The sequence below is a fragment of the Lichenostomus cassidix genome, chromosome 20, assembly GCF_008360975.1.
Source record: "Lichenostomus cassidix isolate B80296 chromosome 20, HeHo_3.0, whole genome shotgun sequence".
Classification (NCBI taxonomy): Eukaryota; Metazoa; Chordata; class Aves; order Passeriformes; family Meliphagidae; genus Lichenostomus; species Lichenostomus cassidix.
In genome coordinates, this window is record NC_139500.1 from 13,584,225 (window position 1) to 13,610,527 (window position 26,303).

The window sequence follows — 26,303 nt, forward strand, 5'->3', positions numbered from 1 at the left end:
GGCAAATCCCCAGTTCATGGCCCTGTCAACCAAGGGGCCATGGAGCCTGTGAGTGATCCTCCACCCAGGGGAAACCCCATCTGCTCTAGGCAGCATGGGATGGGAAGGGTACAGGAGGCACCATGTGTCCAGACACATCCCAGACCCCAGCAGCTGAAGTTCGAGCTCAGACCTGCCTCCCAGTGAAGTGGCTTCCCCAGTCCCAGCATCCTGGGAAGGTGGCTGTCCTTGGCACTGCAGTTCTGGGGCTCAAGCATCCTGTTATTCATCCCTGTAGGATGGCAATGCTTTTTGCAGTCTCTGGTGCCTCGGGAGGAACAACACCTGCTCTACAAGGCAGAAAATGAGAAATCACGGGAGCCTTCCCCCTGGACCTCAGGAGCTCTGACCTCTGCCACCCCTAGATGCAGAAGGGAGTAATGGAGCATGAAGCAGCCCTGCAATACCCAGCTCTCCCTCCCTGGTGTGGTCAGGGCAGCAGTTTGACACTTCCTGTCCCCTTGAGCATGTCTCAAGCCCCTGGTGACTTCAGTTGCCCCAGAAGCACAGGGGCAGACCATGAGCCATAGCCATGCCTTACTCTGGATCTCAGTGCTCAGGGGTCCAGCCCAGCTTCCCACTCACTCTGGGATGGCTTGGATGAGGCTCATGGAGCCTTTCACCAGGATGAATCGGAGCTCAGGGAGGACGCCCTGCTCTGTGCCCTAAGAGGGTCCCTGGCTTCCCCTGGAGGCACTGAGCAGAGAGGGCTTGGTCACTGAGACATGACAGAGTTGTTTCTCTGACCCCACAACCACCACGATCACAGCAAGGCCTTGGCCATTCTGTTACTCTCCAGTACTCCCGATGAAATCGGGCAGACACCCCCTTTACCTGGATCATTAGAGCATAACCATAAGTTAGGGAAACAACACGAGGAGAGGCTGATGCCCAGCTGGGCTTTGAATGGACTCATCAGCGCTCCACGCTGGGCACAGTGGGATTTCCCTCCCATGGGATGTCCATGTGCACCTATCCCCCACGGGCCAGGCTGGTAAAGGCCACCTTGGCCAGCCTTGAGGGCTGTGGCACACAGCCCCAGCTTCATCATGCCAGCTCTGCCTGCAAACCTGGCACCTGCTTGAGCACTTCACTAGTTAGTAAATAGCTTTTAATATGGCATTAATATTATTTATTTAAGAAGTTTATTAAATATCTGATTGTGGCAGAAACCCCACAGCTCCCAGGTCCCTGCTGGTGATGTTCCAGAGTCTCTTCCATTGTTTGCTCCTTCCCACATGCCCGGGCAGGACGGAGTAGGGCAGCTCGTGGCAGGCACAGGGAGGGTCACAGGAGGCTCCAGTCCCCCAAGGCCACCAGGGCCCTGGCTCAGTGCAAGGCCAAATGTGGGTTCATGTGCTTATTGAGCTGAAGCATTTCCAGGCTGGCAGAAGTGGTGAGCCAAAGCTGACCCCAGTGTCACCAGGCGCATCCTCAGGGTGACACACTGGGGCTGGGGGCAGCAGGGTCCCCTGTGCTGTGCCCCAAGCCCACCATGCTGGGAGAACACTATCAATACTCTTGACCTGCCTCATGTAATTGTCAGTCTTTTTCCCTGCCTAGACATGGATGTCACCCAACAGCAGAGCTGGGGACAAGAGCTGGCACACAGGGACAGGGGAAGGCAGTGGCCCCAGTCTGGTTGCGAGGGAAAGGTCACCCAGAAATGCACCCAATCAGCTACCACAGGCCAGGGGCTGAGCCAGGCAGGGATTTGCCCTGTTGCCTCAGCAATGCCAGCCTGGAATGTTTTGCTGCAGTGAGTGCTTCCCTCGATGTGCAGGCTTGGCTTTGGGAGCCCCCAGCAAGGGACTCATCCTCCAGCAAGCTCAAAGTCAAATGACCAATGATATGGTCAAAACCTTTTCATTTTCTTCTGTTAAGACATGACAACAGCTTTCACAGGATAGCAAGAAAGCTGTTTCCCCCAGAAACAGCTCAGAACACCCACCTGCTTAGGGACCAGTTCCCAGAAAACCACAGGGTGCAGCTAATGGGAGCTGAGGTGCTTGGACTCCCCAGGTGCCCACCCCAACCCAGAGGTACCTTGTCTTTTATGAAGACACAATAGACACAATTATTTTACATTGTTCCCTCTCTCAAATTTAACTTCCTAGGTTAAGGCACAGGGCCTCACAGACAGCTGCCACAGCTCTGGACAAAGTTGGAGAGGTTTAAAAGCTTCCCTAAAAGCAAAACTTGAAATGGATCATTTTAAAGAATCATTCCCTGAAGAATTCAAGTAAATCACCCGCCACCACCCTCTCCGAGCCAGAGAGCGTGGGGTGGCCCTGACACCCTCCCTGGGGGGGGTCCATGCTGTACTGTGGGCCATGGGTGGGCTACAGAGGCAGGATCAGCTCCATGGTGGTGCCCAGGGAGCTGCAAGAGGCTCCTGGCAAAGCCTTGAGGATCAAACCTGCAGGGTCAAGGTGGGAGTGAGGCCAAAATGCAGGCAAGGTCTAAAACAAGCATTAATCCTCCCCTTCACTGTGGGGGAGGATTCCCCCTTCCTGTCTGCTTTGAAAAACTCAGGTTAAAGAAGCGGGATGAGGCTCTGATCTCCAAAACGCTCAGCAGGTTTGTGGGTGACACTGAGCAATGTAGAGCAGTCAATTCCGCAGAGGGAAGGGCTGGGGCATCCAGAGGGTCCAGGGCAGGCTGGAGGAGTTGGTTCATGTGAACCTCATGAAGTTCAACCAGCCCAAGTGCAATGTCCTGCACCTGGGTCACGGCAGCCCCAGCACCAGGCTGGGGGCTGTGTGGGTTGAGAGCAGTCCTGGGAGAAGGACATGGGGATGCTGGGGGTGACAAATTGGATGTGACCCAGCCATGGGCACTGACAGTCCAGAAACCAACCTTGTGCTGGGCTGATCCCACAGCCTGGGCAGAGGTAAGAGGGAGATTTTGCCCCACCCAGGTGAGATCCCACCTGCAGAGCTCCTCCAGCCCTGGAGCCCAGCACAGGAAGGACCTGGAGCTGCTGCAGTGAGTCCAAGAGTCTAAGGGCTGGAGCCCCTTGGCTCTGGAATCAGGCTGGGAGAGCTGGGGATGTTCAGTCTGGAGGAGAGGAGACTCTGGAGAGACCTCAGAGCCCTTTCCAGTACCTAAAGGGGCTCCAGGAGAGCTGGAGAGGGACTTGGGACAAGGGCCTGGAGTGACAGGTTAAGGAGGAATGGTTTCCCACTGCCAGAGGGCAGGGTTAGATAGGATTTTGGGGAGAAATTGTCCCCTGTGAGGGCAGGGAGGCCCTGGCACAGGGAAGCTGTAGCTGTCCCTGGATCCCTGGAAGTGTTCAAGGCCAGGTTGAATGGAGCTTGGAGCAACTTGGGATAGTGGAAGTTGTCCCTGCCCACAGCAGAAGTGTAGAATGAGATGATCTGTAATGTCCTTTCCAACCCCAACCATTCTGTGAGTCTGCAATCTCCCAGCCCCCCTAGAAGGAAGTAGCTCCTGGCCCTGAGCTGCTCCAGACGCTCGCTGGCAGCCACCAACCTCTTCCATCAGCTCATCATGGAAGGCTCAAGGTGATCTGCTCAGCCCTTCAAAAGAGAAAAGACTCCTTGGGTGGCTCCTACCCAGACAGTGAGATGGCCACATGCCACTTCAGTCCCTGCAGGTTCCACCAAGCACTTCTCTGGCTGGGGCAGCAGATCAAGCTCTGAAGTTTATCCAGGTATTTGGAAAGCCTCTGCTTTCCCTGTGGCAAACATTTGCCCCATTTACACCAGGGGAAGAGGGCCAGCAGCCTTATGGGAGCAGCAGCACAGGAGGGACTCGAATGTGTCCCTGACAGGGGATTGAAGTCACTGCTGTGCCTTGTCACCAGGCAGAGGTGGTGCCCACAGAACCAGTTTGGACCAGGAAATGGCTTCTCTGCTCCAGCTTTCCTGTATCTGCAGGTGCCCCATGTCTGTCCCAGGTGTCCCCCCTCAGGACACAAGGGGACTGCCTGTGCACCAGAGCTGCCCCAGAGACCACACACTGAACCTCTGTTCCCTGACAGAGCTGCGACCACCATGACAGGACAGCTGCCATCCTTCCCAGGCTTCCACAAACCCCCTTACTCAGCATGTCAAACCCATTCCAGGCACTGCCAACACAAGGGGACAGCCCAACAGGAACACTCACTTGGGGACAGATGAGTTTCTAAATTAATTATCTTTATCAGAATCCTTCCAGAAAGTCCAACAGCCTTTTACAACAAGCCAGAAGGTATTAAATATTAAAAGTTAAAGTGGGAGTAAGGAAACCACAATGCATCAAGTTATTTTTTCCCCTTCAGAAACCTCGACAAGATAATTAGTTTTCTGAGTCACCATGGCTGCAAATAACTCCAGGAGCTAAGAATAGGGAACAGGATCGGCAGCAAAGCCCCGGGTTGCGCCAGGAGCTTGCCGGGGCAGGAGCTGGAGCATCGCGGGGCTGGCAGCTCTCAAAAGTCACAGTCTACAAGAACAACAGCAACTCGCCTTGGAAATGGCAACAGGCTCTCTGAAACTTTCCATAAATACTTGGCGGCAGGAGGGATGCTGCTGACAGGCAGCAGGAGCGGTCCTTCCTCAGCAGAGCTAAGAATACCCCGTGCAGTCATCCCAGCCAGCAGTGGAGGTATAAATCAGGTGCCTTCCTCCAGCCCACTTGGGAAATGGGATTTTCAACTCATTTAACCTAAATTAGACAAGCGTTTCACAAGCTCACTGTGCTGGATGTATGAAAATCCTAAACCTGGCACAGAAACACAAAACACAGGAGAAGGTGATCTGGCAGCTGGGCAGCTCAGGGGAGCTCTGCTCATCACCCCAAAAATGACCCGTGAATCAACCCTTTGCTGTCCTCTATCCATCTCCATCACGGGAGGGACCAGAGCTGGCAGGGACTTGGCTGGGACACTTTGGCAGGGCTGGATTAATGCATTTGGTTCCACAACTGTGCTACAGCTCCGGCCGATCCCATTGCTTTGCCAGCAGGCTCGTTATGGGTTTCCCTGGGGGAAGCCCTGGGCACAGGGGCAGAGCTATACCCCGAGGCTGCTGCCAGCACAGACAGGCTGATTCCAGCAAAACAGAGGCCAATTCACAGCCAGAGCCTCTTCCGTGGCAGATCGGGGGAGTAGAGGGGGGTAAGGCAGAGAACAGTTTGAAAAATCCCAAAAAAACTCTTCATCATGAAACTCTTCTTATTAATGGCAGACCAAGCCAGGACCTGGAAGGGCAGTCCAGGGTCTCAGCAGGGACTGGAGTTCCCACCTGCTCTTCCAGATCCCACCTGAAGGAGGGGGACCTGCTGATTGAGGGGAAAATGTTTTTCCTAGAGCTGGTCTCTGCATCTGCACCAGCTCTTGTGTCACTGCTGCAGGCAGGTCCTTATCCTAAGGACAAATGTGACCTTGTGCTGTTTGATATTATCATACACAGTCCTGGAAAATCTGCCAGTGGCTGGCAGGATCCAGAAAATTTTAGATTTGCTATGAGCTGTACTATGAAATTTTAGAACTTTCCTCTCTAGGATGCACTGGTGAATGCACTGGACGCCGCTGGGTGAAGCATAATGAGAAGCGAGACATCCCAAGGAGCTGCACACCAGGAGGGGAGCAGCAGCACAATCTTACAACCTCCCTAAATCACAGAGGCTGAACAGTACCTGGCACACTGGACTTTGACACTCCAGGAGCCCTGAGCTCCCCACCAAGCCCACTGAAGGGCCCCTGGTGCCAGAGGGCTCATGGTGCAGTCAGCATTAAAAACCCCTTAGATACAAGTTCATGTCACAGGGTGTTCCAGTCTTGCTATGAGCAGATGTTACCATTTTATTATCTGAGGAAAAACTTTTCTATTTTTCCTTTTGTGTTCAGCCAGAAAAGCAGTCATGGGTTCCCGATAGTGACACTGAGCTTGTGACAGTGTGTGCAGACAGCTTTTTTTTTTTTTTCGTAGGTTTGTTGTTCTGTTTGTGGGGGTTTTCGTTGTTTTTTTTTTTTTGGGGGGGGGGTGGTGAGGAGGAAATATAAAAGGAGAGGAAATATGGAAAGATTTACTTTAGAGCAAAACAAAATAGTTCTTGGCACTCTGTAGATAAGGCCTGGTGGGAATGAGGTCCAGCACAGTCCTGTACCAGAGCCCAACACCTGTTTCTGGGAGGGTTTCTGGGATGGTTTCCTACCCCAGCAAAACCTTGGCCAAACAAGCAACAGCACTTGGCACCTGCCCAGCTCAGCCTTTGCTGGTGCCACTTCAGCACTGGGTGTTGCTGGGCCCAAGGAGACAGTTTAATCCAGTATTTTGGTATCCCAGGCTGCCAGTCCCCTTGCTCAGGTGCTCTGAGCAGGGCTGTAGTTCCCCTAACACAAATGTGTGTATGTACATACATAAAAGAATTACAAGAGCAATAATGCCCTTTTTAACACATTTCTACACTCCACGAAGTCCAAGCTTTTCCACAATAGGTCCCCCTGGATGGGAGCAGAATTAATTCCCAGGGCCTGTCAGGCTCAGCCAAGCTGAGGTGAGAGACATGAAATCCAGAGGAAAGTTGTCCTTTTAGGACTTATAACTTTTTTGAGTTGTCCCAAAGCAGGTGCCCTTAGAGCAGCAATAACAAAAGGAGATACCTGAGGGACTCCTGGCTTCAGCATCCTGGGATGCAGTGGAGCTGCCCCATGGCACAGACCTCAGCCTAGCACTGCCAGCACCCTCCCCTTGCCATGCACAGCCCCTTCCTGGGCAGCACAACTAAACTCAGTACAAATATCAAAGCACACTCTGAATCTCTTTAAAACTGGTGGCATTTACAAAGACAATTGAGATCTAAAGATAGAGGGATTCCAAAGCACCAACGATATGCAGGAAATCAGTTAAATATATAATAGTTTTCTGTATTACAGATCTATTACATCTATTTACATTCTTTACACAAATTTATTTAATATAGGATATTATATATGCTATCTTTCATATAGTATATATAATACATAGTATAGGAAGGTGTCCCTGCCCGTGGCAGGGGGTTGGAACGAGATGATTTTTAACGTCTCTCCCAACCCAACTCATTCGGTGATTCTATGATTCTGTAGCATATTTCGTATATTTACATATATTTATATATTCACATTCCTTTTCCAAAAAGCGACGTTTTGCACCCGAAGAGTGTCTAAACATCACGGGGGATACACATCCACGTTTCCTGCTGAGAAAAGCCACAGCAACGACTGGCGCGGAAGGGACACGGGGGCCACCTATTCGTGATCACCGCGGGCAAGTCCCACGTCCCACCCTCGCCATCCCCCCCCAGGCTGGCGGGGTCACCGCGGGACAAGGGGGCGAAGCGCCGTGACGTCTCAATGTCATATGCAAATGAGGCGACGTCACCACAGCGCAGCCAATGGGAGCGGGGAACGACCGCGAATCTTAATCCGGTGATGAAGAAACAAACAACAGGCGCGGGGGGGCCGCAGCCGGGAGGTCCCGGGACGCCCCCAGTTCCCCCACCCCCGCCGCGCCCGCTCCCCGCACGGGCGGTGCGAGCCCGCCAAACCCCAACACCGCCGCCCCGGCCCCGCAGCGGCCCCCACCCCGTCCTGCGGGGACTCACCGGCCGTGCGGCTCCCGGGAGGCGCTGAGGTAGTGCCGGAGCGGTGCCGGAGCGGTGCCGGAGCGGTGCGGACTCCGCCGTTCTGCCAAGCGCGCGCCGCTCCCCCGCACAAATCGGGACCTTCCGACAGCTGATCGTGACGTCACAAAGAGACCCCGCCCACCGGTCGTCGCAGCCAATGGGAGCGGGCGCATGGAGGGCGGGGCCCGCCCCGGGGCGGGGACGGGGGTCCGGATGGGGAGCGGGGTGTCGGGGGGACGCGAATGGGCGAGGCCGGGGTAGCAAGGGATCTTCCGTACTACGGGGCTGAAGAGGCGGCGGAGACCCGGGGAGGGGGCGGCGAGGGGCTGGGGACCCCCGGAGTGTTGGGGGTAAAGGGGAAGGGCTGAGACCCCCCCGGGGTGCGGGGGGAAAAGGGAGCTCCGGTACCGAGACGCAATGGGAGGTGGAGAAGGGAGATGGACGAAAAATAAGAGCTGAAGCTATTAAAAAAAAAAAAGCGATAGAGCTCAGTTCCGCCCGCAGTGTCCCGAGGACGTGGAGAGGGACAGGAAGGGTGCGGGGGGATGTGCTGGCCCTTGCCGAAGGGAAAGGACCGGAGGCCCGAGGCTTCCCAGACACCCACTCGTTTCTCACTGCTGCGCTGCGGAGGCTTCATCCGAAGAGAAACTTCGGGGGACACGAATGAGGGGGCTGGGGCTGAAACCCCTGGTTGTGGCACCCAACCGTTACCCACCTGCGAGACAAGAGGGAGCTCAGGGGGTTCGTGCAGGCTGACACCAGGAGTGCCACAGCCCCTCAGGATGCTTGGCATCACCAGGTTTGCCTTCATCCTCAGTATGGGCTGACCATGGGACCAAAGTTTGGTTTGACACAGTGCCAAGATTGTCACACGTCAGGAAATTGTCTATGTAAAGATAGAACATTTATTAAAACGGTCATTAATGGAGCAGTTTGCATGTCTGAGTCACGCATGGAAGAGTTAGGACTCATCTGGCACCACAGGTGAGAATTCCCCATCACAAATTCACAAGAGGCAAAATTTAATTGTGTCTTTTTCAGCTCGAGGTCGCAAATTAAATAACATTTAGTCTTCTGTAATTGAAGAATCTTGCAGAAGAGTGTAAACCATTTTGAGAGGAGAGCTGCCACCCTGCAGAGCTCCTACCCCTCTTTGCCAGGAGGGGAGCAGAAACCTGTGAAGCTTGAAACAGCCCTAAGCAGAAAATCCACTCATTTGGGATGTCCATGGAGGGCATTTTGAGCTGGCCACAGCAGTTTCAGTTAATGCGCAAGGAGGTGGAGGTGCCCAGCGCTGCTGGGCAGAGCAGGGGAAGATCTGCAGAAGACATCCAGAAGTTACAGCATAACCACACTTGACCCTCAACCTGATCCCTGCCTGAAGCCAAGAGTTCCTGCTGCCCATGGGGATTCATTTTGCTGCTTTTACTAGTCCTGGTTTTCCATGGAGTGATTACAACATGGCTCCTGGTGGCTGCAGCAGGAGTGCAGAAATTAACCTTTAATCCTGCTGCCATAGAGGAGGGGATATAAATAAATGCAACAGAATTAATTTTGTTAGGGTGAAATGTGTCCCAGGGTAACTTGCCCCGTTTGTGCTGGCATATGCCCTCAAGGGCTGGTTTAAATGGGATGATCGTCTCTCCCTTCTCACAGGGATGGGAAATGCTTCAGTCTCTGCTGCACCCTGTCCTAGTCTTTTACGGCCAAAACAGGGTAGCAGCCCCCTCCCAGGACAGCATGTAGCTGCACGGATTTACTGCTAGGGAAGCTGCTGCACACGTGGTGAAGCAGAGGAAGGAGCTTCTCACCAACCTGGGGCCATCAGCAGTGGCTGCCAGTCTCTGCTGTGCCTGACTGGGGGTTGCGGTCGGGGGCTCCAGCAGTGGGTGACAGATGTGTTGTGTGACAGTGGGAAATTACTTTAAACCTGATGGCACAGGACACAGCAGGCAGGAAGCTGTAGTGGCCAAGCCTTCGTGTGCCTACAAGCCTGCAGTGCTAAGCTGGGGTCCACATCACTCTGTCTTCTGTCTGTACATGGGGATGATGGCAAGGAGAGCCTGGAGAGACTCCCCTCTCAGTTCCCAGGCACAGCAGTATCTGCTGACAGTGAGTAAGGGAAAGGAAACCAGGGTGCCTTCTTTGTGGGTAGTAGGCTGCAGGACACAGGGCATGACCTGGCTTTGACTCCTGGATGGCCCTGACTCTCACGTCGCTGGGAAAATCACACGGAGTTGAGCTGCAAGGCCTGAGGTGGCTGTGCCTGGAGAGGACGAGCAGGCAGCTGACTGCACCTCACCTGCCCACAGGTAATGGGGAGTCAGCTGGAGCCTGGTGTGTCACAGCATGAGTCCACCCCAGCAGGTGCCTCGGGCCCTGCTGCTGCAGCACGTAACTGGAGGCACTCTGTGAATTTAGGTGACTGCTGAAAATAGGAAGGTGATCACGTTGGTTTCTGCTTCACCCAGGAGGTTTAGGGAGCAGCGCTGAGAGCCTCTGGCAAGGTGCAGGGCCAGAGTGTTATGCACATGCTTCATTTCACCCTACAAATGGCATGCAAAGCAGGCAGGGTGCTCATTATAGAATGGTTTGAGTTGCAAGGGCCCTTAAAGATCATTTCATTCCAACCAACATTTACTTGTCCTTTATTAAAAAAAAATACGCTGGGTCCAGCTACCCAAAACTTCTAAAAAAATAAGAGATCAGAAGATAACAGTATGTTTGGGTCTTTGTAAAGCTCCCCAAGAATATGTCTCCACCATTTGGCATTGACTGAGAACTGGGTCCCAGGGCATTCCTCCAACACCAGCTACCTGCTCTGGTTTCCCTGCAGGTCTCTAGGGTGACCTTGCTGCATCCCAAGCAGATGCTGCTCCTGGCATCCCTGGCATGAGTTTTCCCCAAACCCAGGGAGCTCTGCCCCAGCCATTCCTGCTGGTGATGCTGAAGTCACCAGGTAACTGCTGAGCACCTGAACAAGCATTTCTCAGCCATGTCCTGGGGCTATGGGTCAGCAGCTGGCTCAGTCCTTGTAGGTCCCAGGTGCCTGCAGGCCACAATCTGAGTGAGCCACAGGGCTTGCTGCCATGCTGTGAGCTGAGTGCTCATTAGCTGGGGCTGGGAAGAGCAGTTAATGAAGAAATACTTGTGCAGTGTACAGAGACAGTCCTTCAAAACAGGCTCTGTGCCAAACATCAGAAAACAAGGAAATGAATCACAGAATATGCTGAGCTGGAAGGGACCCACAAGGACCATCGAGTCCAACTCTAAAGTAAATGGCCCATACAGAGATCAAGCCACACCTTGATGTTATTAGCACCATGCTCTGACCAGCTGAGCTAATCTCAGGGTCGTTATAAATGAGCTGAAGCTGCTCATTCTCCTTCCCCAGGCCACCTGTCCCAGCCTTCCCTGTCTCCCTGAGAGCCCTTGGGCACCCACTCCAGGGCCCAGGGATGTGCCCAGATACCCACCCAGCCCCAGTGAAGCAGACTGGAAGGTGCCACCAATCACCCACGCCTCTGGTGTCCACATGTGTCACGCCTCAGCTCCTCAGGTGGCTATTTTCATGCTTGTCCCTTGGGATGGATTTGGCTGAGAGCTCCTGCCTGAAGTTGTTTTTCTGTGTTGTAGATCAAGAAAATGCAACATCTACTGGTTCACATCATTAAAAATCCTCACAGATTTCCTTGGGCGTCCCTCTGGCCCCTTGAGTGGTGGCACTGGGGACAGGAAGTGTGAACCTTACTTAAACTGGGAAAGACTACCAGTCCTAGAGAAACCTCAGTGGTCTTGGTGGGGATTGGTGGCCAGAGTAAGGTCTATGAGGCAGAGGCTCAGCGTGGCTTCTCCCCACTGCCTTGCCCCTCCCAGACCTGTCTGGTTCAGGTGGTCTCCATCCCAGGTCCACAGGACTTCACAGCAGTGTCTCCTCCCTTTTCCCTTCTCCTCTCTGCAAGCATCAAAGGGATGCTGGCAGGGAGATGATGCTGTGTCTGGCCAGACACACACTCAGGTAAAGGGTTCAGTTCAGCCCCTGCAGGAGGCAGGGCTGTGTGGATGTGATGTGGCTCAGGTGAATGGTAAATGGGGGTTGTTACCAACTTTGGTCACTTGCTGCCTGGTGGCAGGGACCCCACTACTCCCAGCACCCCAGTGCTCCCAGCACAGGGCTTTGCATTGGCTCCCAGCCCTGGTGGGCACAAAAAAACTCTGCTCACTTCCCTGGCCCACACTGGAGAAGCGCTGTGAGGCACTCAGGAAACCTGTGGTTATTTCAAGGCTGGGGACAGTTCCTCCCCTGGGGACACCTGCAGGACAGGGATGTGCTCTGCAGTGGGCAGGAACTGCTCTGTGCTGCAGGGCCTGGATGAAAGACAGTAATATGAGCAAGGTGCAGAGCAGATGGGTGTGGCTAGCACAGGTTTTTCCCATGAGAAATTTTCTTGTGTTTTATAAATAAAGATAAAGTTTGGATGTTGTTGGAACAGTGTCCCAGAACTTGGGCAGTGCAGGCCTGGCCAATCAGGCCTGGGGGAAGGCTTCTGACTGACCAATCTGGGTGACTTTTGAGAACTCTATATATGTGATGAAATCAAAACAATAAAGGTCATTCCTTCTTGCCACTGAGAACTGATGCATTCATTACTCTGCTAGCTGCTCAACAGCGACAGATGGGTGATGATCATACCTATGGGGCAACCACTGCCCTCCAGCCCCCTAAAAGATATGGATATCCACAGCCCACTTAGCACCGAGGGTGAGGGAAAGAGACAGAAGCCTGGCTCCCCAGCTGCTGTGCCCAGGGAGAGAGCAGCAGGACAGCCTCATGATGCACTTTGATCCCAGAGGAACTGCCCAGCACCTGAGATGGGGATGGTCCATGAGGAGTCTGGGATTTGCCCGAGGCTCTGAGTGTGGAATTCCAGCTGTGAAGGAGCACGGAGGAGTTTACCTAGAACAAATACCACTCTGGTGGTGCACTCTGGGAATGACCACAGCCAGGAGGTGATCTCACTGGAAAAAAATCTGGGTGTTATATTTGCACTTCTCTGACAAAAAGACCTATTTCCCCAAGATGAACATGGGACAGAGGTTGTCGCATAAGAAATGGACTTGCTTCTATATTTAGAATTTGGGTCATCAGCAGCTTTCTGCCAGGAGACACCAAAACAACTTTGGAAAAAGGGCTGCAAAACGGCTTTGGGCCAGGCAGCGGTGTCTGGTTGGGAAGGCTGCCCAGGGAGACAGATATCTGGGGAAGTGATCAGAGGAGAGTTTGGCTGCCTTTCACAGTGGCACCCAGCCGGGACGGGGTGTCCCTCCTGGCTGAGGACGCTGCTGAACCCCCTCCACGAGCAGCCCCGTGATCCCAGCCCAGCAGTGCTCTGACTCAGGGCACCCTGGACTGACACCTCCTTGTTTTCCACAAGCTCCTCGCTTGGCTTGGGGACAGAAGGAAATAGCAGCTGGTGAGATGAGCCCAGTAATTTGACCCAAGGCAATTTTGGGGCGTGTGTTTCAGCATGGAGTAACCTCAGCTGGCTGGGGTGCAGCAGCTGGGGTCACTGCCTGTGAGGTGTGAGGATGGCATGGGACTGGATATGGCAGCACCCTGTCACCCCCTGTCACTGCCACTCCTTGGCATCTCTGTCAGAGCCCAGTGGTGGGAGCAGGCAGCTGTCACAGACAAGGAGAACAGGCAATGGTTTGGACTTTACCGACTGCACTGCAGAAGGAGGGAGTGGGGAACGTAGGTGCTGCTCCACTAACAGCCACCAACCACAGAGCATCTCATCCTTATCTCCTGGTAGGTCCACTCAAATATGACTGATACCCAGCTTTCACCTTCCACACCGTGCCAAGAGAAGGATCCTGCCCCACGACCCTCCACTGCCAGGGAACAGCCAGTCCTTTCTGCTTCATGGTCTCAGCAGCCTTTGCATCCCCTGAGGCTTGTCATTCTCCCTGGATCCCAGGAGCAATTGTTACCTCCAGGGTCCCCCAGCCTCACCCCAAAAGAGCTCATGCCATAAGCCATAGTGAGGGGACATGTTCCATAGGAGGAGGGTGTGCTCCACAGTGGTGGAGTGCTCTCCATAGGGGTGATGTGTACTCCACAGGGGTGGGATGTGCTCCGTATGGGTCGTGTGTTCTTCAGAGGGGTGGGATGTGCTCCATAGGGTAGTGCTCTTCATGGGTAGGGTGTTTTTCATGGGGGATTTGTTCTCCCCAGAGGAAAGTGTGAGCTCCATAGAGTGAGTATGCACTGGAGGTAGTGCCCCAGAGGGCATGTCATGGTGTGGAGGCGAGGAACAGACCCCAGCTCAAGCCTTGCTCTTCCTATGGTCCTCCTGACTCCAGACAGGCTGGACAAGGACCTGGAGCCCTCAGGAGCCTCGAAACTACAGAGTCCCCCGGGACTCTGACACTCCTGAGGGGCTTCAGTGATGACATAGCTCTGTAGCTTCTATAAATCAGGGCAGTTGGATTTTCCGGGGTTTGGATCACATACCTCTGGCTCTTCTGCCTGCTCCTGGGTTGAAGTGACCCCCTCCAGACAGGTGCCATGAGGTGCCCAGTGTTCTGCCCAGCCAATGGTGCTTTATTCAGGTGTGTTCCCAAGTTGCCCTCAAGACTATGTGTCCCAAAAGTAGGATGAGTATTTGAATCAGCAGTCAGGGCATCTTTAAGGTCAAGGTTGAATCCTGCCTAAGCCAACCCCAGGCCAGTAGAAGTCCAAGCCTGGCCATGCCTTCATCACTAAAGGCGCTGCAGCCCACTGGGTCGGGGCAGGTCATGCTGTGATGCTGCTGGGGCCCCGTGTGTGTCTGGGCTGGGTGAATCAACCTGGAAGCTGCCACCTCCCACATGAGAGCATTTCTGGTTTTTTTGACTCCTGCCACACATTTGTCTTGTGCAAGATGAGGTCTTGGCAGTCGGTCCTGCTGCAGAGCGGTGCTGAGCCCTAGGATCCACCCAGGCTGGAGAGGCTCAGCCCTCTATGGCAAGTGGAAAAAGAGGCTGGGTTGAAGCTGAATAAAAGAGCAAACACTCAATCACCTGGCCAGGCCTCCCACAGTTCAGTATGGACTTGTTTGAGCCCCAGCAGTGCCCACCCTGAACTGTGAGCCTTTATGGGCTGAGGCACAAGATAGTGCTGACCATGGAAGACTTCATCCTCATCTTCATCTGCTTATGGTCCCATATATCTGTACCAATTTTATTTTAAATCACTCCCTAGGACAGAGGCAGGAACTACCTACACTCAAATTCAAGCCAATCAAATAAAATGAAACCTGGGTCTTCAATTTCAGGAAGTGGGAAAATTACAGGGTAGAAAATCATGCTTCTGTGGCTGCCCAGCCTTGATTGTTCAGCTAAGGCTTGTTGGAGATTGGTCAAGGTGTTTTGTCCCAGGTGGACCAGTTATTCTGCACTTTGCTGGTGCCATGCAGACATGCTTCTTCCTTTTGGTCCTTGTACCTCATGATACAGGGTATATGTATCATGGATACACCTTCCCTAGCAGCTGGTGTCTGCAGAGGACACTGCTGCTGGACACCACCATGCTGACATGGTGACATGGTGACACAGTGACAGAGCCCCATTCTGGTGTGGAGACAAGGCTGCTTCCTCAGGCTTTCCTCTGGATGCCTGTGCTCCCAATCCAAACTGCATGGACTCACCAGTAGCATCCTCATCCCAGAAAGTCTGAGTAAAGTGGGGAAAAGTGAACCCATCACCCTCTGCTGAGGAGTTCTCTGTCCTGCAGTTTGGTTTTGTCCTGATGTGGAGGGGCAGGTCTCCCCACAGCATCCCAGGAAGGGGCTGGGAACCTTGTGCTTGTGGGAGCAGCCTTGGGATTGCCACTCTGTGCTCAGTAGTCCTGGGCAGGTCACGAGCACCAGCTCTGCTCCACTTTCTCTTTCCTAATGGGTGAATTTTTGACAATCTAAGTTGTTTGTGCTGGAGTAGGATCCCTGAGACATAGACAGGCTTATCCAGCACTCAGTGGCATCCTCAGCCTTGGAGGATCTGTTCCAGCTGGGATGACAGTTGTCCTTGTGCTGAGTCACCTTGACTCTTGTGTCTTCAGACTACAACATGCCTGCCAGGAGAAAGGTCAGCTCACACCACAGTGTCTGAGCTCCCTGTCCCAGAAGTTAGAGGCAGCTAGGAGGGGACCTGCATTCTGCAGCTGCCGTGGGCTCAGCAGGGACCTTGCTGCTACTGCAGCCCTGAGCCTCGGCCTTGCCTGGCTCTCCACTGGGGACAGGGACTGGCTGTCTGCAGCTTTCCCTACATGCTTCCCTGGTCACTGATGCTGGGAGGAATCCTGCCCCACTGGGATCCCCCTGACCATTTGGTTCTTTGGCTGTCTCTCCCTGGTGAGACTTGCTGTCAGGACCCTGTTGAGAAACACTTTATCTCCTTTGTGAAACAAGATTGTAAAGCCAGGTGTGAAAAAAGGAGATGAGGGAACTGGGAAGCTGATGGAGAGCCTGGAGCAAGTTCACAAATTTCCACATGGCATCTCTCCAAAGGAGGGATCTTCTTCCTTGTTGAGCTCCCAATGGCTGTGGTAAGGACTATGGTAGCACCAGGCAGAGTCTTTGGAGTCTCATGGCACAGATGGCACAGCAGTGGTGTGATACCAGACCAAGAGACCTCCTCTGCCTGATGGTCAGAGAAACAGGATGGCTCGGAGGGGCATGAAGTGGGTGCTGCAGGTGCCCGGCACCACCACTGTGCCCCCACCTTGCCCAATGCCGGCCCCAGCCTGCAGGCACCCTGGGGCTGTGCAGGGCAGGAGGACTCTGCAACCTCCTTTCAGCTGCCTCCAGCAGCACCAGAGCTCACTTCCAGGTGTCACCCCGGAGTGAAACCCAAGAGAGCTCCCCATAAGGGAGGGCAGCTATAAATGTCCTGTCCTGTGTAGGTTTAGCTATATTGGGAGGAAGAGAACACTAAAGTCTCCTCTTAATCCGCAGTCTGGTTTTGTGCTGAGACGATAGGAACAGATCCCCTGTGACCATGCCCAGGGTGCCTCCCCCAAGTGCCAGTGTCTGTGCAGACACTGGTGTGTGCATATCCCTGCACGCGGCATATCCTCATGACACCCACCCCAATGACCTGAAAAATACACCACCAGCCAGAGTAAAATTAGCTTGGAGCTATATCCAGTCAGGCCAGCAACTCTGTTTGGGGGCAGTACCAGTGGCGTGGCTGGATATGTTACAGCCACGGCCCTGGTTGGAGAGGGAGCACACATCCCACACCAGAACGGTGTGAGATATGGGACCACGGCTACAGCCAGCCAGGCATGTGGTGAGGATTGGGAGAGAGGGAGTGGAACTTGGCTGCAAATGGCTGGGCTCCATTTTCTCCACATCTGGGATGTTCGGGGTTCATGGTTATTCCCTCCGGCTGAGCCACAGCCACATGCACGGGTCTGGGGAGGCAGCACTGCAGTGCACAGCCACATTAGAGCCATCGTGGAGAAACTTTCCAGCCCACCATTGCACATCTGGTGCCTGACAGGAGATGAGCTGGTGGACATTGGGCTGCAATGCCTGCAGGTCTCAGATGAATCAGGCCAGCAGAGTCCTAGTCTCATCCTGGCTCTGGCTCTCCTCCTGCTGCCCCTCTCCCACAGGCACAAAGCCAGACCACCTTGCAGCCGTGCTGCCTTGTGCATGACCAGCAGTGAGCCCCTCCGCACGGGGCTGTGCCTCGTGTGCAGCCGGCTCCTAAAAACATGAGCACAAGCCACCTCCACATGCTGGCATTCATGGATGGGCAGTGTTAATGGTCATGTTTGCTCCGGGTGCTGCCAAGCACCTGCTTGTGCTGGCAGGGCACCCTCCAGCAGCCCAGCACAGGGGCAGGGAGAGGGGTCCTGCCGTGATGGGGTGCTGGGTGAGCCAGGCTCTGCCAGTGCTGGTTGGGTGCTGCAGGATGGGGCCAAGGTCACCCCCAAAGCAGATGGGAGACAGAGGCTCTGCCCTTCCATGAGCCCTGAGCTGACCTCGGCTGGGCATATCCAGTGTCAACACGCCAGGCTGGGGTGGAGGTAAACACTGCAGAGCTGGGTGACAGGACTGAGAGCCCTCAAGGACTCTGTGGCATTTCAAACATCGCCTCCCCAGGCACTTGGCAAGGCAGAGTCCCCCGCCGTGTATACCTTGGCAATTTACTGAAGGACCGTGTCACCCTCCTGTGGAGCCAGGAGAGGAATTAGGATTGCAGTGACATTGGAGATGGGACTCCAAATTTGAGGAGAAGACAAGGGGAAAGTTTGTCCTTAGTTCTTTGGGCACCATCCCAAGACCTTTGATACACAGATGTTTTAAAATACGCACAATCCCTGGTAACCCTGGGTTACGTCATCTGGGTCCTGGGTGCAGGCTGAGTGCGAGTGTGGTGGCAGACGCAGCCAGATGTGGTTCTGCAGTGCTCACCCTCCCAGATCTAGCTTGGTGGTGGCACTGGTCTGGTGTGACTTGCAGGAGCACCGCACTGGCTGTGCCCAGGTCCACTCCAGAGCGTGGTGGCTCCACTGCCCAGGACCTCCCAAGGGGGGTGTAGCTGCCCCAGCCCGCGTGTCACTACACTGCTCTGTTCCATCACAGCAGTGAGACCTGTCGCCCTGGGATGGGGATGCTGGGAACACATGTGCCTGTCACTTTGCTCCTCAGATGGTGGGCTGTCCAAGCATGGTGCTTTCCAAGGAGCTGACCTTAAAAAGAGCAAAACACAGGCTGCTTTGAAGGTTCCTGCTCTCAAGCATTTCCATCGGGTCTTGGCAGGCACCCTGGTCCTGCCAGCCAAGCTCTCCCACCAGGAGGGTGGCTGTCACCAAGCCCAGCTACAGCAGCCTTATAAGGACCCATCACTGAAACTGCCCTTGGATCCCTCTGCTCTCTCCATGTTGCATGTGGAGATGAAACTCTCAAGAACCACACCAGGCAGAAGATGCCCTTGCACCTTCTCCCATTCTCTCCCATACGAAGCCCGGGTTTCTGCTTCTCTGAAAGTCTCCTCCTCTCAGAAGGGGAGTATGCAAAGACCTTTCATGGTTTCCAGGAGCTTTTCAGAAGCTCCATTAAAATGCCTTAAAAAACAATTTTCTCACCTTTTTTTGAAAATTAAGGAAGAAGCCAAAAAGCTTATTTGCCTAGCTTCTCCTTAACCCCCTTCCAAATATCTGAGTACCTGAGGATCCTGAAAATGGAGAGGCTTTGACCTGTGATACAGTTGAGCACAAGGGCAAAAAGGGGCCCTAAGTCAGCCCATGGCACAAAAATAGAACAAGGGTTATCTGAAAAATGCACTAAATATAGACAAAATGTTTCAGGCCCAGCTGCAGCCAGGCCAGCCCAGCACAGGGCTCAGTGTCACTTGCAAGACAGACAGGCTTTTTAAAGGTCCGTGGTCCCAGCCGATGTGCTCAGACCAGGTTCATGCCATACCTCAGTCGGGTACAGCCCCACCTCGTTCTGCCTCGACTCTCAGGACACCCAAAGAGGGTGCTTCCAGGGTGAGGAGGAGACAGCAAGTCCAGCTTTGTACAACCCTGTATAGAGGCAGAAAGCTTCCATAATGGGTCTGTGCTGGCTTTTGGAGGGCACATGCACAGGTGATCCTGCCGGGAGTGAGACCAACCAGACTCCCACAGCCACCATATTTCTCAAATCACCCAGAACTTCACAACTGACTTTGCTGTGGGTTTAAACCAGAGGGGAAGGTGCAGGCAAGAGCTCCTTTTATTCGAGTCAGGTCATTCAGCCCTATTTACAGCACAGTGGGAAAACTGCCAGTTTTCCAGCACTTGACAGCCCTATAAAAGCCTAGCCCTTCCTTCTGCCCTGGCCAATGTGAAATGGTGACCTGCTGCAGAAGTTTTCGGGAAGGGAGGTTCACACAGTCCTAAGTCCATTAGCATCCATCAGCCCATGTAACATTGCTGCCTCTGGCACCATGCAGAGGAGGTGTCCCCAGTGGGTCTCTCCTTGCCCAGTTGGGGAACTAAAGTCAGGTCCAGGGGGTGATTTTTCCACCAGCAGCCTGCCAGACCCCTTGACCTGATAGATCCACCTCTTCCACATCTCCTGCCCATCGAGGTGGGGGAGTCACTGTACTGAACATGTTCCGAGGAGGACAGGCATGGTCTGGGGAAGCAGAGGGGAGCACCAGCGGGCAGCAGGAGGGAAGGAACAGAATTTTGCCCATGCCATCCCCAGGCACTGGAGGACTGCTCTCCCAGATGTCCAGAGCTCTGAGTGGGTACCAAAATGGATCTATCAGCTTTGCATGTTTCTGGGATTCAGTGATTTTTAGTCACCAGCTCCTGGGATTGAAAAACCCTCCCCTGAGCATAAGGACCAACAAAGGCAGAAGGAAGCTTGTAAAACGTGTATGATCAATCCAACTCTTGCTATCTTTTTGAAATGAGATAGGGAAGTTTCCTTGAAAAAGGTCCAAGATCCTTTGAAGTTCTCATGGCTCATTGCCTGAAGCCTGAGTGAGCCCTGGCAGCCTGGCATCCTCTGACAGTGCTGGCAGCAGATCCAGGGAAAAGCCTCACCTGCTGCAGCGGGGTCTCTTTTGGGAATGAAGCCACATCTGGAGTATGAGGCTGCCTTCATCCCCCGATGCTCACAGATGCATTTTGTTCATGGATTTTTAGGTAAATGCACAGTTTGCCAGGCAGGTCTGATGCAGTCAGCTCAAGGCATGAGGCACGGGAAGAGGCACAGCTCCCCATGGCGCTACCCTCAGGAGCCAAGGAGCTTCCCCAGAATTTCTGCTCCCAATTTGCATCAGCCCTTCCTGACCTCCAGCTGCAGCCACGCAGTTTCAGCCAACAAGGAAGCTGGTTTTGCAACACCAGAAACACAAACACGCCTCCAGGACCTGTGCCCAGATCTCCCCCAATGCCCCAGACTTTCTGAATAACTTCTTTCATAAAAACAGTGTCATGGCAGGGTGTAGATAAGCTCTGACAAACAGTGCCAGGCATTCCTGTCCTCACCTATCCTTCATGGGACCATGATACCTCATCATTAGAGTTGAGACCAGGAAAGGACTGGAAGGCGAGGCCAGCACAGGGAATGGGCTCATGGGTATGCAGGGCAGGCTGGTGGATGAGGAGAAGCTGTAACATGGAGGAGGAACAGGATGGGGAAGTGCTGCTGTTGCTAACCCCAGGGGCTCGTGGCCCTTGCAAGGCTTCTCCCTTCCTCTCTCAGGAGCAGGGTCATCACTGTGAGAGAGGCATTGGAGATGGAGGAGAAACAGCACTTTGTGGGACTCAGAGCTGAGAGTGCTCCAGCAGGCATGGGTCACTCTGCCCACCTGCCCATGACCTGGGCAGGCAGAGGGATGGGGCAGAGCCTCCTCCATGCACCATCTGCTTCTCAAAGTTACGGGCTGGATTCTGCCTGGATGAGGGCACCATGACCTGCATCCAGCAAAGCATGCGCATGGCTGGTGATCAGAGCTGTCTGGGATGAAGCCAGGCAGCACAGGGAATAACTCCCAACACACCACTCCTCTCCTGCAGCACCACTTGGGCAGCAGCTCCAGCACTAGTGTGGGATTGTGCCTAGGGCCCAGGGTTTAACCTCAGGGAAATCTCCCCAGAGAAAGGGCACCAGGGAGGTTGTTATACGCTGACAAATATCCCCCCCAAAATGGGGGGGGATAAAAGCATGGATTCAGTGGAAAAATCACCCCTATATACTTCACCCAGCTCCTGTCCCTGAATCCTGTCCCTTCCTTGCTCCTCATCCCCAGCAGGACACAAACAGGATGGAGAGTGGGGCTGGCTGTGGAGTGGGCAGCAGTGCTTTTGCGTGGGTTCACAGCAGGATGGCCATGCCTGGGGAGTTTCAAAGAGCAGCTATGGGGTCCATGCGTCCATGTGGTGCTCCAGCCAATGGCAAAGTAAGATGTCTATGTTGGATATTGGGAAAAATTTCTTCATAGAATGGATGGTCAGGAATTGGAACAGGCTTTCCAGGGCAGTGATGGAGTCACCATCCCTGGAAGTGTGTAAAAAACTGTAGATGTGGCACTTGGGGACACAATTTAGTGATGGACCTGGGCTAACAGCTGGACTGGATAATCATAAGAGGTCTTTTCTGACCATGTCCCTGCACCACCCTCCTAGGCAGCTCTGCTGCATCCCTTCCTGGGTAGGCATTAAAATTTCTGTGAATTTTATTTCAATAAACCTTGTTCCTGATCTCATCCAAATTAAAGCAATGAGAGCAGAGTAGTAGCAGAAAGAGTATGTCCAGGAGCACTGCTGCTTTTCTGGCCACAAACCTCTTACCCTGGGAACTATCACACACCTGGATGAAAGGCTCCTGGAGAGCTACTACTTCTCCTGTGAACCCCATTTTGCCCCAGTTGGATAACTGGTGTGTGTGTATAACTCGGGTCATTAAAAAAACCCTTTTTACTTCCTGCTCTTTGCACCCGGAGGCCTCTGTCAAGGTGATGCAAGACGTAGCTGCGATTGCAGCCGGGTGGCACCAGCAGCCCTGCTCTCCTGCCCCAGTACACAGGGTGCTGTGCCAGGAGGGATTGACTGAGCTGCTGTAAAGGTAAAGCTGGAGACAGAAAAGGCTGGGAGGAGGGGGAAATGTGGAAAAACAACAGAGAGGATAGAAACCATTCTTTTGGTCACCAAAAAATATTTTAGATGTGCCTAGTTCAGCATCCCAAACACTGCAAATGTGATGGAGCCAGAATGTTGTCACTCTCCTGCTGGGGTTGGCATCAGTGGGGCTGGTTCAAGGGGTGTCCATTATAGAGGAACACTCATAGATTTGCTTCTCTTTAGGAAGATCCTTCTGAAAGCGGTGGGATTCCAACTGCTCCTGTGCCACCCTATAACCAGGAAGCTAAAAGTAGTGTTTCCATCACCACCTCTTTCTGACAGAAATCTGAAGAAATTCAAAGGTGAATCAATTTGACCATCCCAGGGAGGGCAGTGCATCCCCTGCCTTGCTGCTCTGGGGTCAGGCAGCAGAGAAAAAGAGTGACCACGTACGTCACTGGACCAGGGTCCCCTCTGTGTCCACCCACAGCATGGCATGGCTGGGGCTGTGCTGGGTTCATGTGGCAGCAAGGACTGTGTCCAGCAGACTTTCCCACTGCCGTGTAGGCAGCTGGGCTGGGTGGGCACAAGCAAAACCACCAGGGATCACCCTGGGGACAAAAACTGGGGAGGGCTGGCCTGAGCAATCTGGCCAGGCAAGTAGAGTCAGGGGTGGCAAGGAGCAGGAGAGACAGGTTTAGGAGAGAGACAGCACCTCCTCAGAGCTTCCTCCAAACAGCCTGCGCAGCCTGGACTAGTCCTTCAGCGGTCAGATCGCCTGAATTGGTCCTTCTGCAACTAGATCACCTGGACGTGAGTCCCTGTCATGGCCATCAAGCCCTCTGGAGCCCTGTGGCTGCCTGGGGAGAGCGGCAAAGCCAGAGGTGCAGTGGGTGGAAGGCAGAGCAGGGCACCCCCAGGGTCTGTGTGTCCTGCCTTCTGCCACCCCACCAGCACAGGCCTGAGCCACTGTCGGAGCAGGCAGGTGAGTTTGTGTGCAGGTGGGACGATGAGCATCAGAATGGAGAGGGCAGTGCCCAGTTTGCACTCCCCCTTCTGTGAGCCCTGCAGACCACTGTGGTTACTGTGGCAGATGTGGATGGTCTCTGGAGCACGGCACTGTGGTAGCAGAGGTGCTGGGGTGGCACCTACACAGTTTGGAACTACCCTCCAGCTGAGGGGGGCTGCGAGGCTCCATTCCTATCCCTGTGTCCCAGAGCCCCTCCCTGTGAGAAAAGGAATGGCCACCATGGCCACAGAGGCAGGCAGTGGGTGCACCCCAATGGGACAGGCTCCATCCCAGAGGGCCAAGGTGCACCCCAACAGCACAGGGTGCATCCCAGTACTCTCATCTTTCACAAGGCAGGACACAGGGCAGAGGGTTTGGCCTGGGCAGGGCTGAAGCACAGGAGCTCTGGCTGCAGGGATGTTCTGTTGTGGCAGAGACTGGGAGGATATGGTTTTCCAGATGTTGGCTATAAACATCCCATTGCTTTCCTAGAGCTCATAGCTCAGAGACCCCCAACACTCCTGGCCATGGGATGTGGAGAGCATGGGGATGTAGTTGGCAGCTCAGACAACGCGTGACAAGCACAAGGAAAGGGTCCCTGGGGCAGCTGACAGCCAAGTCATGCACCACAGGACAGGCAGGGTGTGGACTTCAAAGAGGCCGGTCCACGGGACAAAACAGGTGGGGAGTGACTCCTCTGGCAGAACCGGTCTGAGGGCTGAGCACCCAGCAGCCATGCTGAGCATCCGGAGCAGTGACAGTCACAGCCAGGCAAGCCATGCCTCATGGAGGCTTGTTGTGTGACCAGAAATGGCCCCAGGTTCAGGCATGGGGAGGATGGACCAGAGGTCACTGGCTGAGTCACTGGCAGGTCTGAGTAACACAGTCCCCAGTTGCAGTCACGGGCTCCCCTCCAGCCCCACTCCCCAAAGCACAGCCCAGCACCTCCTGCCACACTGTTGCACCTTGGATGAACTTCTCCTCTCTCCCTGAGAATGCCTCCCTCCCTTCTTTTCCTCCTGACACCCCGACCTGTGCCAGGAGGCTCATCCCCACCAAACTGGTGACAGGAGGAGACCTTCAGGAGCACTCACAGTTGGTAGGATCTGTGCCCAGGCATGGTCACCATCAGCTCTTCAAAGGAGCCAACCCTCAGAGCTCAGCTGGCGCCAGGAGACAGAGCGGAGTCCTCTGCTCCAATGACACACCTCTGTCCCAGGAAACCTGGCATAGACACAGCAGTGCCAGCACCCCATGTCCAGCTCAGCCAGTGGCCCAGGCTGTGCTGAGCTGGGCACTCCCAGCTGGTTTGTTCATGGCCACCACTTCACACCAGAGCTTGAGGAGGGCAGTGATTTTTTTCATAACCTTAAAAGCCTGGGAGCATCTGGATGTGGCCTTGGCTTGAGGCAAGAACCTCCTGCGCTGCATCTGCTGCCAGGGAAGAAAATATGTAGCTCTGTCCCTGCCCATAGGGTTCAGTGGGGTTTGTTACATGAGACTGATGTTTGCTACCTTGGAAGTTGTGCTGTCAGCTGGGGAAGCCCAGCTGGGGAAGCCCAGCTGACACGACCCACACCAGAGGGAAGGGAGCTCCTCACAGCCCAGGAGCACTGCATAGACCACGGTCCCAGTGCCCCCAGGATCACCCCATACCAGGGCTCTGACAGGTCAGGGTGGTGTAGGTGGAGGGAGGAACCGTCCCAGCCAGACCTGAGCTGCAAATTTTTCTAATTAAGAAATTCAACATATTTTCAATCTGGAAGCAGCCCCACCTCCAGGTGGGAAGAGGCAAAGTGGGCAAGGGAGAAGTCTCCAGTGAAGGACCATTTATGTGGGAATGTGTTTTTGGGGACCCTCCCTTGCTCCTCATCCCCAGCAGGACACAAACAGGATGGAGAGTGGGGCTGGCTGTGGAGTGGGCAGCAGTGCTTTTGTGCAGGTTCACAGCAGGATGGCCATGCCTGGGGAGTTTCAAAGAGCAGCTATGGGGTCCATGCGTCCATGTGGTGCTCCAGCCGATGGCAAAGTAAGATGTCTACGTTGGATATTGGGAAAAATTTCTTCATAGAATGGATGGTCAGGAATTGGAACAGGCTTTCCAGGGCAGTGATGGAGTCACCATCCCTGGAAGTGTGAAAAAAACCTGTGGATGTGGCACTTGGGGACACAGTTTAGTGATGGACCTGGGCTAACAGCTGGACTGGATAATCTTAAGAGGTCTTTTCTGACCTCAATGATTCCCTGACTCTGTGTATTTTTCATGCAGGGCTCAAGACACCCTATGCTCTGGACATGTTCTCCCCTTCACACTGGGAGTGAAAGCTGTGCTGTGCAGAGCTGCTACAGCTGAAACCCTGGGGTTGAGGATGGGATGGCACTGTGCAGGGAGGACATTTCCTGCCCCTGCAGTCCACACATTCTTCCTCTTTCTCCAGGCCAGACCACTGCAAGCTCTGGGTTCCTCCATGCTGGCTGCACTGAGAACTGCTGCCAAGTGTCAAGACTCTCATTTTCCCGTAACAGTCATGACCCTGTCACCCTGCTTGACTTGGTGGCCTTTCCTTTTCTATGACCATCCTCCACTCATCTCTTCCAAAAAAGGATCCTTGATTTTAATTACCAGGTCCCAAGCAGAGGGAACCAGGGGATTAGGACTGTGGAAATGGGCTCAGGATCTGAAGATTAATTCACATATGACTGGGAGCAAGCATCTTCAACTCTCCCTACTTTTGTTTTCCCTTTCAAAAACAGACCCTTTCTCTTGCCTGCACCTATGCAATCTCCAGTAGTGCTAAAATTTACTATTCTTGTCACAAAAACTGTACAAAATGCTTGCTCAGACCCCATGGTGCCCACTGAATGCCATTAATAGGATATTTGAGTTAACTTCAGCTGTAAGATTTGACTAATAAGAGCTTCCTCAGTGGCTCCTTCCATAGAAAATCATGAACTCACAGCATTGTTTGGGTTGGATTTTAAATCCCAGCCCATTCCAACTACTGCCATGGGCAGGAACACCTTCTACTT

At 53.9% G+C, this 26,303-nt stretch overlaps 1 protein-coding gene across 3 annotated transcripts in view; it reads right to left on the bottom strand.

The window, feature by feature from the left end:
- Window positions 1-26,303, bottom strand: part of TP53INP2 (tumor protein p53 inducible nuclear protein 2) — a 51,403-nt gene that overhangs the window by 14,364 nt on the left and 10,736 nt on the right. For 2 of the 3 annotated variants that reach the window (XM_085079478.1, XM_085079475.1), the window contains exon 1: window positions 7,630-7,759. The gene's annotated coding sequence lies outside the window, so the exon portion shown is untranslated. Of the gene's footprint in view, window positions 1-7,629; window positions 7,760-8,365; window positions 8,537-26,303 lie in introns of those variants that run through there. The other variant, XM_085079477.1, reaches the window with a different exon arrangement.